Here is a 13,217-nt window from a genome sequence, read left to right as displayed (position 1 = left end):
CCTGCATGTATGACCGAACGGAACGGCAGTGTGGCTCACCGAAGGCTGCTGCTAAGTGTACAGGGGAGGCCATTAGCCGAAGGCTTACACAGATCATGGCGGGATTAATTGCGGTTAATAAAGAAAGTTTTACAACTGCAGAAATACAGTGACCTATACTTATCTTCCCAGCGCAAAACATTCAGGCCAAAGGGAAAATAAAACATAGTACGAGCGCAGAGGCAACACAGGATCAGTGCTTGTCCTGTGTTTGCGTTTCCCTTTGTCCTACCTGTTTCGCGCTGCGAAGATGAACCTTTACCAAATCGTCCATTTTACAACGTTGCTATAGCCCGTGCTTATGTATAAGTGAACAGCGAGGCATAGAAATTTAAACTTTCCCACTTGCCTTCATTCCTGCTCGCATTTTGGTGAATTATGCAAGTTTTCTGTTCAGAGACATACCTGTGTAAGCGGAAGGGTAGTTGTGTGAGAATCACCAACAGAATCACTTCCCTGTGCGCCTTACGAACTAACACTCACAGGGACTTCCGCTCCCCGTCGCTATGATTGACAACTATATTTTTAACTTTTACCTGCAGTTCTCTATTGGCACCAGTTTGTAGCCCGGAATCCGAAAATTTCACGCGATCCATTTGCCAGTGCACGGAAGTATTGCGTCATCTGTGGATTTCGCGTTATATATTGCGGCGCAAAAGACTGCTGGCAACGTAGACAACAAAATAGGCGTTCACGTGACTACCTTAACAAACGTGCTGTCGGAAGTGAACAAAACAAAATCTTCCCCCTTTCAGTGCGAAGAGAACCACAGACAATGCAAAACGTAAGGCGGTTGGCAATGCCTGGAATGTTCTTAAAATGCACATGAGGAAGGTGCACAGATCGCGAGCGACGCAAGCTTAGCTTGTTGCTTTTTTTTGGTCTCTCCGTCTCACTGCAGGCTGTGTAAGAACACAGGATGCAAAAATAGAAAAGCAGAGACGGACCAAAAGAAAAACGTGTGCATTTGCTAAAACCCATAACCGTACACCCGTTCTGCTTTTCATTTACTTTATTTTTTCAAATGAAGTTTTGCCCTTTGATGAAGAAACTAATTACGTTGTTCCAGCCGATATGCTGCAGCGGCGTGTTGATCGCCTTTAGAACTGCTGTAATCGTTCCTAACCGCTGATCGCAAATGCTCCCCCCTTAGGCTTTTTGCTGCGTCTGAAAGGCGCATCCTTCCATTTGCACACATTGTTGATATTTTTGTTTGGCATTGATGTTTCATTTAGGAAATTATGGAAAACAGAAATTCAGAGAATATGACCATAAGATGACAGGCCTAAGAGGCACATGCTTACACACAACTACGCAATTACAATGGGTGGCACCGGACAATATTTCATACGATGAGTTCTGTAGTGGCATCTTTAAACGTGAGAAGGAACCCGAAATGGCGCACGGGTCAAGTGTCCATATGGCAAAGCGGGCCTGGGACAGACCATCATCAGGTCACAATATATTACTGCTGGCATTTTCATTTGTCACCACAATACCATGGAGACATTTGGAATGTGGTGTGTGCTCATAGAGAAATGTGTAGCCGCTCTCTCTTTTTCCCTCTCTCGAGAAAAAAAAAAGTATGTTATGTCAAAGAGTTAGGTACTTGGCAGACTACTTGCCTTCGCACGCCTGAGGATGGTGATAACGGCCAAGAACACGATTTCAGAAAACTTTACCACCCCTTCCTCAAGAATGCTTAGAAAAGCGCGAAAGATGTCTCACATCAAAACTGCGGCAAAATGTTCACTGAAAGCGCGTCCAACCATGTAGCGTGCGTTCAGTACACCTTCAACTTCCCGCATTTCCAACGAAGAACGAACCCATTCGACGATTTCTCGCGCACTTGGTAATCGCATCTAGGAAGGATAGAAATGTATAATGATACGTGGTTCATAAGATAAAGGTATGCTATTGTGCTACTTCTTCATGGTGGATGCGTGTATTGTCTTATCTACAAACGCGCGTTTTTCGCGATTTTCGAATAACGGTTTTGACACAATAGAAGCCTGGTTTTACGCATGCGCCGTGCTTCCTGGGGACTTATCAGAAATTTTCGGTCTACCAACCGGTCTATGAGGAAATACATTAGTTTTTTGACAGGATGCCATCGGTGCCACTGAAAAAGCTTTTGCTTTAAAAACGATCACAAGCACGGGGGAACTAACAAATGCAACACCCTCGCAGGAGTAAAAATACCGTCAACATGAGCAGAATTAGATCCAAATCGCAGCCACGAACAGAATACAGAAAGGCATGTCCAGGCCATGTGGCTGCCGCCACTGAGTGTCGTGGCTCGAGGACGTAAATAAGATTTCGGCGTGCGTCCCCCGCCTTCTAAATGGTTACCTTCATGAAGAGCGTTATTATCTTCACGCATCACGTGCTCGATGTCATCACGAACAGTGCAAGCCTGGGGGAGGGGAGGACACTCGGCGCGTCTCGCACCGGTCGTCCTTGGCAAGACCGCGATGAGACATGTGCGGTGTGTGATTACTTTGCCACGCTTTTTGAAGTTATACGGTACCAGGAAAGTGGCGGCGGGATCAATTGCGGACATTGGCTAGTAGGTTTTTCTAGCGTCTGTGTCACTTGACATCTGCGTGTGCCGCGCTACGGATTATTCAAGCGCCGCGGCATAACGCCAATTGAATGCATTTGGAATATCTATGGACGGCGTGACGTATTAGAATGGCCACCACATTTTCAATCATATGGTGGTGTGCTGGTAGCCGCAGGAGCACAGCGCCTTGGAGCACGCAGGAGGCCTGATTGTCCGGGAAGAATATTTCTTGCGCTGATTGTTCACGCGGGAATAAGGCAACCAGCCCGTGAAAATCACGTTACATAATGCAGCTCCTTACTACACAATGTCCCGAAAAGCGGAACTCATAACAGCAAGTTCAGTTTGTAGCCGCAGATTTTCAAGCGAACCTTCTATTGTCTGACTCGTGCCACCGCCGGTGTTGTGGTTGGCGCCGTACGGCAAAACTCGCTGCTCACCCCCTCACTTTCCGCCTTACCCTCAGCTGGAAGCAGCGAAACTTTCTGATCTCACAAGTGGCGCGCCGGATAACTCTATACTCCCAGCCAATCACATGTGCTCCCTACCTCAGGAGCAGGGAAGGGAGGTTAGCTTGCTCCGAACGTCCCGTTTGTCACCAGTCAGGGCTGCCAACTCTAGGGAAATTTCCCTAGATCTAGGAGATTTGGGTTGTCTTTAGGGAAAAAGGGAAATTTGTCGACATCTGGGTAATTTTTTGAGTCTTCGTGGGTTTGTGCATTCAGTCGTATAATGGTGTCCTTTGTTAAGTTTAGCATCCATTATTTTTTATGTACCTATGCATTTCAGTTTTTCGACGAAGCGAAGCTACCTATTTCCCATTAATGGACAGCGGGCGGAGCCATTTTTTTTTTTTTATGTACCTATGCATTTCAGTTTTTCGACGAAGCGAAGCTACCTATTTCCCATTAATGGACAGCGGGCGGAGCCATTGACATGTGCTCCCGGGATTTTTCCGCATAACACGGTGAAATCGGCCTAAATGGTGCTTCTTCCCCGCCCCGGGGCTCCGGTATCGAAAGCGATGGCCCGGGGCGACTCGCGCTCGAGCTCTCCCGAGCGCGTGGGCATCGCGGAGAGCGGCGACGGCGGCCCCGGCACACCGGCGACCGTGGAGCCTTGCGACGAGCGACAGCGGGCCGGTGCGGTGCCCACGCTGGCCGAGATCGAGGGCTTTCCTGATGACACCGAGGAGAGCCTGAGCCCCACAACTGACCCGACCGTCTCGGAGTTCTCCTCGTGGGATATTGGGAGCTCCCCGAGCACCTCAGCGGACGTGGAGCGCGCGGCAGTGGACGCCGAGCGGCAGCAAGCCTACGCCGCGGTGAGGGCGACGCTGGAAATGCTTCGCCGGCAGCTCGAGCACCTGCGGAATCTGGATGGGCGTCCGACAGCACAGGGCGAGCGCGGCCAGCGGGCCATAGCGCTTGCCGCCGTCGTCATGGGCGAATTGGACGCCGTCCACATCGAGCAGGAGCGGGGCAGTCGGCGAGACGGCGAGGCGACCAGCGGCGCCATGTTCGACGGAACGGGGGAGGATACCGCAGTGGCGGCGGCCATTCGGTCCCTCCTCGCGGCTGCAGCGGCGGAGGAGCCCCGCCCGGTGGTGACAGTCGGCGCGCGGCCTGGGGACGTTCCGGGAAGCAAGCGAGCCGCCCGCCGCAACTACGCGGACGCCCTGCGGGCAGAGCCACGGAGGCAGCCGCGGGGAAAGGGACGGCCACCACAAGGGAGAAGCGAGAAGGTGGCCAGCTCCCGTCGGGACCCTCCCGCTACCGTCGGAGGAGAAAGCAAGCAGACGGGAACCGGCGGAGCGAGTGAGGAATCCGCAGGTGGCGCTGCGAGCTCTAAGAGCTGCCCACGCGAGTACGCAAGCGGAGCGCGGCCTCCTGCCGAGGCGGCCAGCGGCGGAAGCCGTAACCAAACCACACAGGACGGATGGCAGGAGGTCGTGTCGCTTTCTAAACGTAAGAAAGCGGCACGAAAGCTTCGCAACGAGGGGAAAAAGCTTCCCCCATGCCCCACAGCCCTCGGGACAGTCCTTTTTCGACCGAAGGAACCGAGGGCAACGTTCGCGAAGCTGGCGCGCGACGCAATCGCTGGGCAGCTCACGACGCAGCCTGGTGTGTTGGACGTGCGAGTGAATGCGCGCCGTAACGTCGTGGCGGCGGACGCGGGCACCGAGGAGGCCATGGAGGCGCTCCTGGCCATTACCACCATCTGCGGCATCGACGTGAGCCCGCGAGAGCCGTCGTCGAGCAGCACGGGCGTCATCGTGGTCGACGACATGGCGATCACGGCCGAGGCAATTGCCACCGGCCTCGAAACGCCCGTGCCGGTGCAGTCAGCTGTTCGCAGGGGAACTGCAGTATACCTGCGCTTTTCGGCGACCATCCCCCCTGCGGAGGTTGCGCTGCACAAGCTCCGACGGCCGGTGAGAATGTGCCGACCGCGACCACTACAGTGCGGCAGGTGTGGCAGGCTGGACCACGCCACCGCGAGCTGCAATCGCGAGAGGAGGTGCTGGCGATGCGGGGGTTCCCACCTGAAGGCGGCGTGCAAGGCCGCGAAGCCTTATTGCACCAACTGCGGGGGCCCCCACGTCGTGCTCGACCACTCCTGCCCGCGCTGGCAGGAGGAGCGCCGTGTGTGTGCAGAACTAATACGAGCCCCGGCGCCTGCCTCTCGCTTTGACGTCCGTGCGGCCCTGCGAGCGGCCACCCAGCCACAGCCAACGCCTGTCGCTCCCGATACGACGCGCCAGCAGCCAGGCAGCAGCAGCAATGCCGCCGGGACGCAGCAGACAGCCCAGCGACAGCCCAGCAGCCAGGCAGCCTCGGCGCGGTCGAAGCGAGGTCAGAAGAGCGGATGCAAGCAGCCGCCCTCGCGGCCACACACCGAGTCCCCCCATGGCTAGGAGCCGCCGCACACAGCCACTCGTGCCTACAGTGCTGCAGTGGAACGTCAATTCTCTGCGACCGCGTCGTGCGGAGCTGAGTGCGTTTCTGCTGCAGCACGAGCCCCATGTCGTGGCTCTACAGGAGAGCTATGTGCGTGCGGGAAGGGACGGCTCGGGGGGGATTCGCCTGCCGGGCTACATCGGCTATCACAGCCCTACGGCGTGTGACAGTGCCCAGTGCTCGGCGGTGGTGTGTGGCGACCCGTCCCACCCCCCAGGAACCTCGCGTGCCTCATTGTTTGTGAGGAACGATGTGCAGCACGCAGAGCTGGATACCAGTGCGGTGACGACAGTTGTGCAGGAGTGCGTGGCAGTGACGTTAAGGCTGAGTGCGGGTGGTGCAGACATTACAGGGTGCAGTGTGTACGTGCGCCCTGGTCAGCGCTGGGACGCGTGCCTCCTGGATCGGCTGGTGTCCCTGTGCGCAGCCCGCCATCTCCTCTGTGGTGACTTCAACGCACACCACACTGCGTGGGGAGATGGCCGGATGGACGCTCGCGGTGAGCATCTGTTGGACGCCATGCTGCGCCTCAACCTGTCTGCGCTGAACACTGGTGAGAGCACTTTCCGGCGTGGCAATTCCGCAGCCACCGCCATTGATCTCACCCTAGTGTCAGCCGGGGTTGAGGCCACCTGGAGGAGGGAGCCCAGCACGTGGGGCTCCGACCACTACCCACTGCACATCGCACCACCCGACAGGACAACCAAGCGAGCCGCACTGCACCACGTCACCCACTGGGACCGGTTCCGGCGCTGCCTCGCCGAGCAGGACCTGGGGGAAGGAGCCGAGCTGTTCCGGGGCCTGGTTTGCTGCGCCAGGCAATCCACACAGAGCTGCACAGTAGCCGAGGGGGCCACCACGCCGGACCTGAAGCTGCTGCAGCTGCGGGCGGTGCGCAACCGTGCGGAGAAGAAGGCCCAGCGCTCGGGGGAGCGGGCGGACTGGACGGCGTACCGGCGAGTGGATGCGGCGTGCCGCCGTCACGCCAATCGCCTGAGCCGGCAGCGCTGGGCCGAGCTTTGCGTCAGCTCGGAGGCCGACCCACGCTGCCGCCGCCTCTGGGGCATCTTCAACTCCATCCTGAAACCCCAGAGAAACCGCAACCCCCTGGCTGCCATGGCCATCCGCAAGCAGGCCAGCTTTGCAGAGTTGGCTGACCTCTTCGCTGCACAATTCCTGCCGCCACACCAGGCGGAATCAGGGCCCGCTGCTGCTGTTGCTGGGACGGGGGAGGTGCACCACCCCCTGAACAACGCCCCCATCACAGAGACTGAGCTCCGCAGTGCCCTCCGCAGCTGCAAGCGTAAGTCGGCGCCAGGAGCGGACGGCCTCACCTACCAGATGATGCGCAATCTGGATGAGGTGGGGTTCGGCCGACTCCTGGCCGCCTACAACGTCATATGGGACACGGGCCAACTGCCACCTGAGTGGCTGCTGGCCATCTTGCGGCCCATACCAAAGCCAGGCAAGGGCCTTGTGGCAGTCACGGCGTACCGGCCTGTGGCCCTCACATCCTGCGGCTGCAAGCTGCTCGAACGGGTGGCACTGCGGAGGATGGAGGCCATCGCTGCGGAGGAAGAGGCCATCCCCGAGCAGCTGACGGGCTTCCGGAGGCACCGAGCAGCCACCGACTCCATCGCCGACGTCGTGGCGGCCCTTGAACACGCCAGGGCCACCAAGCAGGTGGCGGCCCTGGTGCTGCTGGACGTGAAGGGCGCCTTTGACAACCTGCAGCGTCATGCCATCTCCCTGGCCATGGAGGAGGCTGGCATTGCGGGCAAGCTGCGGGGCTTCGTCGAGGCGTTCCTGACGGGCCGCACAGCGCAGGTGCAGGTGGGGGACGCCCTGTCGGCTCCCCGGCCGGTGAACGTGGGCACCCCACAGGGCTCCGTCATCAGCCCCTTCCTTTTCAACCTGGTGATGGCAGCCCTGCCAGGCTGCCTGCCCAGAGGAGGGGGCCACCGAGTGTACATTTCGGTGTACGCCGACGACATCGCCCTGTGGGTGCTGGGGCCGAAGGGTCAGGGCCGAGCCATTGTACAGCAGCTGCAGGCGGCCATGGAGGCAGTTCGTGCCAAGCTGGCAGGCGTCGGCCTACAGCTGTCGGCGACAAAGACCGACGCCATGCTGGTGCATCCGGATGCCGCCGCCCGTGGATGGACCCGGCGCCTGACCATCGATGGCGAGGAGCTCCAGTGGAGGACCAGGGTGCGGTACCTGGGGCTCACCCTGGACCACCGACTGAACTTCCGGCAGGCGGCCAAGGAGCTCCGAGCCAGGGCGCAGCTGGCCACCACAGCAGTGCGCAAGATGGTGGCCCGGGACAGCGGCTGCTCGCAGCGGACGGCCCTCCGGCTGTACAGTGCCTCGGCGGTGGGTCTGCTTATGTACGCGCTCCCACTGGTGACCCTGCGGAAACCCACCTGGCGGCAGCTGGAGGGAGACCACCGCAAGGGGGTCCGCGCTTGCCTCGGCCTGCCCCAGAGCTCACCGTGCGAGAAGACGCTGGCCGAGGCGGGGGCGTGGACCCTAGAGATGACAGCTGACTTGCGGGCACTTGGCCAGATTGACCGGCTGAGACGCGCCGAGGGGGGCGGTCCGCTGCTGCGGCGGCTGAAGAGCCACCACCACTCGCGCATGGGGCGCATGCTGATGCTCTACGAGGAGGTGGTGGGCCCCGTGGACGCGGGACCTCGTGGCCCCGCTCCAGCTGTGGCAGCTGACGTGCGGCTGGACCTTCCGGGGCTGCACAGCAAGCGGCGGACACCCCACTGCGGGCAACTGCAGCTGGCCCGGGGTGTCGTCTGGGGCGACCTAGACGGCCACGCCCTAGTATACACAGATGGCTCGGTGCGGGAGCAGCAGGGGTCAGCCGCAGCGGCCGCCGTGCTGGGAGAGGCCACCCGACAGGCGCGGCTGTCCTATGCCTCTTCCTCGGCCACGGCTGAGCTGGTGGGGGTCGGACTGGGCCTGGACCTGCTGCTGGAAATGGAGCCCTTGCCCGAGCGCTGCGCCCTGCTGTGCGACTCCCGAGTGGCCCTGGTGCGTCTTCAGGACGGAGACTCGCACTCCCTGTTGGTGCGTGGCATCCGGGAGAAGGCGGCACAGCTGGCGGACCGGGGCACTCAATTGTGCCTGCAGTGGGTCCCCGCCCACATTGGTCTGGATGGCAACGAGCGGGCGGACGAGCTGGCCGCCGGGGCACACGCGCTGCCTCCGTCGGACATGGTGGCTCAGGCGGCAGCGGACGACGCCCGCCTGCTCATCCAGCGACACATCCGGACCAAGCATCCGGACCCGCGGCTGCGTGTCGGAGGGGGCCTACCGCCTGTGCGGGCCTCACGCCTGCCTCGACGACTGCGCTCGGCCATCCTGCGCCTCCGAGTGGGGGACGTGTGGACGGCGGAGCGGAAGCACCGTCTGGGGCGGGCGACCAGCCCCTCCTGCACCCACTGCCGAGCGCCCGTGCAGTCCCTGCCGCACGTGCTATACGAGTGCCCCAAGTTTGCGGCAGGGCGGGCAGAGCTGCTGGTCGTGCTTCACGGAGCGCGGCCACTTGAGGACCTGCTTTGGCCCCCGGGCAGTGCTAGGGAGCGAGACAAAGTGCTCGAGGCCCTGGGTACATACCTGCGGGCCTCGGGGCTGCACAGCGCACTCCACTACAACTCTGCCTAGCTGCCCAGATTGTGGAGGAGTGCTGCTGCTGAAGCAGCTTCTGTACTTGTGTGTGTGTGCGTGTGTGACCCCTTTTACAAGCGTGCTGTGTCCTTTGTAGATTCATGTGTTGTCTATATCTGTAGAGTTTCTCTGTATTGTTAATTTTCCCAGTGTGTAACCCTTAGTTTTTTTCTCTCTTCTGTGTTTTATATTTACCCTTATTCCCCTTTTTCCTTTTTTTTCTCTTTTGTGTTTTATATTTACCCTTGAGCGAGTTACATGCATTGTAATGTCAACCTTCTCCCCCTATCCTCCTATTCCTATGTATTCTTTTCTCCCTTTCCTCCCCCTCCCCCCCTACTCCAGCAGGCGTTCCGGTGTCCGCCCCCTAGGCGAGACAAACTACGCCTGTTGGTGGCTTTTCCTTTTCCTAAGTACAATAAATACATACATACATTGCTCTTACGTTTGAAATTGGTGATGTAAATTTCACAAGAACATGATTGATGAATTTCATAAACTTGCTTGCCTGAATATCTCATGCACATCATCATCACCACCACCATCATCACCAGCCTATCTACGCCCTCTGCAGGGAAAAGCGTCTCCCATTAGTCTCCAATTATGCCGGTCTTGTGCCAACTGCGACCAATTTATGCTCGCAAACTTCTTGATCTCAATTTCACATCTAGGTTTCTGCTAACTTTCTTACTTATATACTTGCATGCTATTAGAAGTCCACACTGTCGTAGTGCAAGATTTTTTGTTTGCATTGAACTGCAGTGTACTTGAATATGTTATTTTTATAATCCAGCATGTCTCCTGCTTATATAAAATGGGCTGTAACACATAGTATTTCTTGGAATGTTGTATCGTTTTGTGTACGCACAGCGATTGCTTTTCCATTTTTGATAATTTTTCTATTATTGACCGTGAGATGTTCCGTCCACGTGATGACCACTATTGCCTTTGTGGTTCTATGAAATAAAATGCTTAAAGCTTTTACAAATTGTGTTGCAGCATTTCTTTCAGCTTCATCACCGTTACTTCAAAAATGCTTTCAAACGAATTTATAAATATGTCTTAAAAGTAAACTCTGCAGTCGTATCGCATAACACGAACCTGATATCTGAGTAGAAAAATCTAGTACAGTAATAGCTTCATTCAGCAAAAATCTAGGGGAATCTAGTGAATTTATTCATCCGAGCTAGGAGAACAGCGTGTTCGCAGGTTGGCAGCACTGTCGCCAGTTCAAGGACAACTCCCCGTTGGGTAGGCCGTGTTTGGTATGCTCCGCCAAAGAGTCAGTAGCCAGTAGCCCTGAAAGAGTCAGTAGCCCTGAAAGAATGACAACGTGATCGGGCCCGTGTCAACGTGCTCGGCGAGCCAATTATGAGTTTCGGTAGTTGGAAAGCCAGAAAAAACGACAAACGGTCGCCGCTCAGGGGGTTTGGCATTTCGTTGGAAGGCGATATTACAAGGGATTGGTTTACGGTTTCATAGGGTTGGAGAATCTTCCCGTTCACCTCTGTTCCAGGTATTGGAGGAGTTCAAAATTTTTGTGGCTCACCGGGGCCAGAATTGTGGTCTGCGCAGATGACATGGAAGTTCGAAGAGCAAATGATCACAAGTATGTGTACACAGTTCCATCAGCGTACACATACTCGCGATTTTCGCAGCTGTTTCAGGTGTGCAGCATTATAAAATACTTGAGTGCTGGCACAGGTAACTTGGTTTTTCTTTCGACAACCCATGCCACGGCGACAATGCGTAGGGGGAGTACATCCAATACAGGAGTCGAAGTGGCACAGCGGGCTTCTTACAAAAGCGTAGAAGAATGTGCTGAACGCGGAAGGCAGGGCTAAAATTTCACAGGTTTTCTTGAACCCTCGTCACCAGCACCAAATATTCCCAGAGCAGCTCTTTCGTCGCAAGTACACTGAATGAAAAGCACCTACGTTCTCTGCCCGCTCCCATGGTGGGGCTTGTTTTCTGCAGGCCAAGACAACATACCAGGCTCGGGAGTGCAGGCTCGCTAGCAACTTTATTTTGACCTTGTAAGGGGTTCTGAGCGCTGGGGGACGACCAGTGCAGTCCCACAGTAAGTACTGAGTAGTGCTGTAAAAGAGACGTGACAGAGTAACCTTTCGCACTGCTACACAGCACGGGAAAAACACTGTGCACAGGAGAACAGCTTCGCTCTTAGGAGATGAAAGTGAGCTGACAGCGTCCTCAGCCTGTAAAAGTTTAGGCCTGTAAGTCGACGGGAGTGGACAAGGGCCACATGCACCTTTGAAAGCACACAGCTGGAGAAATTGCTGCAGAATTCCTGACTTATGTCTCCAGACCACGTGTTGCCAGGAAATCCTCTTCCGAGTTTAAAGTGTTCTGAAGATGCGATCGTAATTCGTGCCTGTAGTGGTGTGACTTCCAGCCACAGGTGTCGTTGTCATCAAATGGAATCTGAACAGTTGGGCCCGGAACTTCTCAATTCCAATAAGCTGGTGCGGAATAGACTTGGGCTTAAAAAACCACCCCTGTCCCTTCACGCGTAACGTGCCTATAGATGCGGTTTCGTCGTTCTTTGGGTTTTCGCCGTTAGTTAGACGCATCTGAAAGCTCACCTGATATCTACATATAGCCGGTATTCAATGGCCTGGAATGCATGCAGGCAACCATGCGAGTGCGCCGCCATATCTGTGGCCAAGCGTCTGTTGCCAAGGCGACGTGTGCGCACGGCCCGAAAATCAGGCACCCCTCTTCTCCTCCATGCCTTTATGGCGGCCAGGCAGGCCGTGGGCCGCGACGTGAACTTGTGTTTCCGTGCAAGGCGTGTGCGAGTGATTCGATAGTCAGTTGTACCGCGATAGCGTTGTTTACGTGAAAAGTCATTATTCCGCTCATGAATGTGACGACCTTATCTGCAATTCAACCCCAGCCTCCGCGCACACCTACGAACGAGTGCGAGTCGGTCGTGGCACAAGGGTTTGAACGTGAGCGCAGTGGTCCGTTTGACAGCGGGAACTGCTTCATTTCCAAACAGTTGCCCACTAAACGCAAAGTAATACCTCGACGCCAAGTGCTGTTGATTGCAACACAGTACGATCTACCTATCGCCAGACGCGTGTGAAGTAGCCGCCACAGATCAGCTGATTGCCAGCCGCCGCGCTGTAAAGTCAGACGTGAGTTGTTTTGCTGAGTGTGAAACATTTGGCGCACGAGAAAGCCAGCGCTAAATCTGTGTACGCGTGAACCATTTCTCCAAAGAAATTGTTCGGTTTTTGTACTCAACCACGTATTAGAGGGCAGATACCAGACAAAGTCGTGGAAGCGGTGCGGATGCACTTGCGTCGACATCCCCGGCGGCAGCCAACTACAGCGTCGGACTTACGCTGCTTATACGCGCCGTTCGCAGCCGCGGTTTCATCCTCCGTGGATTCGAAGTGCTCGAGGGTAGGTAGAGCGCCACCACTTACGTGAGTGCGATTAATATTTGATCTGCTGACGCCACTACCGATAATCGGGCTGAGACGCAGCAGACGATGTACGCTGGTGTTTTTTTTCTTCTTCGAGATGCGGGCGCAGAGCGCATGCGATGGCACTGTGGCCACCGACATGGCTGTTTTGAGTGTGGCCAGGCGGAGAAATCGCCCGCTAAACTTTTCATTGAATACCGCCTATACAGGGTGTCCCAGCTATCATGCACCAAGATTTTAAAAAAGAGTAAAGGCGTAACTCGAAGGAAACCAGGTGCATATTGTTTGCAGTACTGTGGAGAAGCGTACAGTATGTTTTTCTTTAATGAGACTTAATTGACTAATTGTAATTAATTGTCTAACTCGAGAAATACTGCCCTAATCACTAACGTGTCAATGAGGCACTTGTAGGTACCCACGAGGGGCATCTAACTGCGGCATTTTCAGTGATGAACTAATTGCGTACAAAATTATTCTGACTGATAAAGGAAACCCGCGAAATATGAAAAATACCACGTG

Source organism: Haemaphysalis longicornis, unplaced genomic scaffold (genome assembly GCF_048455015.1).
Source record: "Haemaphysalis longicornis isolate Haplotype H1 unplaced genomic scaffold, Haemaphysalis longicornis Haplotype H1 scaffold_9, whole genome shotgun sequence".
In the NCBI taxonomy this organism is placed as follows: domain Eukaryota; kingdom Metazoa; phylum Arthropoda; class Arachnida; order Ixodida; family Ixodidae; genus Haemaphysalis; species Haemaphysalis longicornis.
Note: the sequence above shows the minus strand (reverse complement) of the source record.